Source organism: Anneissia japonica, unplaced genomic scaffold, assembly GCF_011630105.1.
Source record: "Anneissia japonica isolate Jap-2015-1 unplaced genomic scaffold, ASM1163010v1 scaffold288142_len361356_cov169, whole genome shotgun sequence".
Classification (NCBI taxonomy): Eukaryota; Metazoa; Echinodermata; class Crinoidea; order Comatulida; family Comatulidae; genus Anneissia; species Anneissia japonica.
The window spans coordinates 250,399-252,467 of NW_022753229.1; positions in this window are offsets into that span (position 1 = coordinate 250,399).

Consider the following 2,069-nt stretch of genomic DNA (forward strand, 5'->3'; position numbering starts at 1 on the left):
CTACAACTTAACTACAATATGGTAAAAACTATCCCCCGCCGGACACCAACCCGGTATTTCTGAGTCAAGGTTTCGGGGCCGGGATTACCAGGTAGGACAAATACTGTATAATTACTTAAATAGATAAATATTCTTATTCATCAGGCCTACTATTTTAATTTTGAACAATCCAATTTTTGTTTTATATCGGTGGTTTCAAAACCGACCATCTTGTCTTTTATACGGCATAATATAAGCGGAGGCGGTTCTTCCCCAGATGTCATTCACGTATTTAGAAAAGCGATGATTCGTCTATATCTATTACGCGTAATTAAAGACAATTAATATTCATGAGCTTAAAATATTTTGAAAGAGTAGTAAAATCCCTGCAAAGTAAATATACTTGTTAGAATTTACATTTCAAATATCTAAAATAGGCCGATATATTTTAGAATGTATTGTTTTTCTGTTTTAGTATAAATGAATAGTTTCATAGAAAATTAATAATAACGACATTTTCAAATTTTATGCAAGATATTTGTATATATATAGGCCTACTCATACTATAGGCGTGAAAAAAAGAACATACTTTCCTGGCACAGGAGAGAATTTGATCAAGAAGAAAGTCCGCGTTTGCACCAACCCCCAATAATAAATAATAAACTAAAAGTAGAAACAGTACGCAAAGTAAAATGCAAACTCTGAGAAGAACTACTTTTTAATTTATATGTGGATGGTATTCCTTTTATATTTAAAGACTTTAATTTGCAGGGAATGGTACTGAATCCTCTTAAGTGCAGTGCCATGACTATAATTTTGAACAAAAGAAAATAATTTATATTTTTTTGTACTTTATGGTAATCCCATTAATTAGGTACAACAGCACCGTATTATTCTTATATCCTCCTATATTGATCTAGGTGGCATCCAATCTGATGGCATTTTGTTAGGCTTGTAGTTGTCCTTTACGCAATTACAAATAGAATATTAATAATTATGTAGACTTATGTTAGTTATTTTTATTTGAAAAGAAAGGCGTAGGGACGGTCATAACCAACCAAACAGATTTAAGCCAGTTTGCTGAATCCCAATTTGCTGAATGCCGGATTGCCTATTCTAGTCTGTCGAAACCCATTTTGCTGAATGTCAGATTTTCGACGACTCAGCAATTTCAATTCTCATTTACCAAATGCTTGGTGGTTGTCCGTGTAAACTCCCACCTATCCCGGATGTCGATCTGTATGAAGACGAGGCAAAGATGGATTTTGGAAAACGGGCGACGGGCATAGCTAATGTTTAGATACTGTGATGATTATTGTGAATACCCATCTAATCAAATAAAATTTCACTTTCTCACAAATCACAATAAATCAATAAATCAATAATAGAATTTGGAGTGGTAGAAGACCAATGGTCCGAGAGATGTGGGTTGGGTTCAATGGGAAGATGGAAATCTTGAAATGTATGGATGGTAGAGTTTATGGGATGGGGTGGGTGACGATGGTGAAGTGGAGGGGGTCGATGATTGAGTAATAATGGGAGCTAGCTAGCAAAATAAGGTGATATGAGGTGATTTTTATCTATACTTGAGCGTTTTGCTTTGAACATCTTCGCTGAGGGACGCCTCGGTGGGCGGGCGATTTTTTTAGGGTCGGGTTTGCTGTCACAACTAATTTTCTTCCTATTGGCGGGGATTTTAGACGGGCTACAAGCATGCTCTCGTACGAAATTTTCAGTGAATGAACTTGAATAAAATGTTCTAAAAATAATATCAATAATTATATAATCAATATTTTTTGTCAATTTCCCATATTGAAAAAATGGCTAAACATTAAAATCAATCATGCATATTATTTAAAAAATGTACATCATTGATATAAAAATATAGTGATAAGACATATTGTGTTATGTTGGGGATCTTCATTGATTTTCCAGTGAAATAGACCAAACACGGTATTCGTTTATAACAACTGAAATTAAATAAGTAAGTCCCTAACATAACATAGCATGTCTTTATCTTCTTCTTAAGCTCTTTTTGAAAACCAAAACTATACATACACACACATATTAATAATAATAATAATAATATA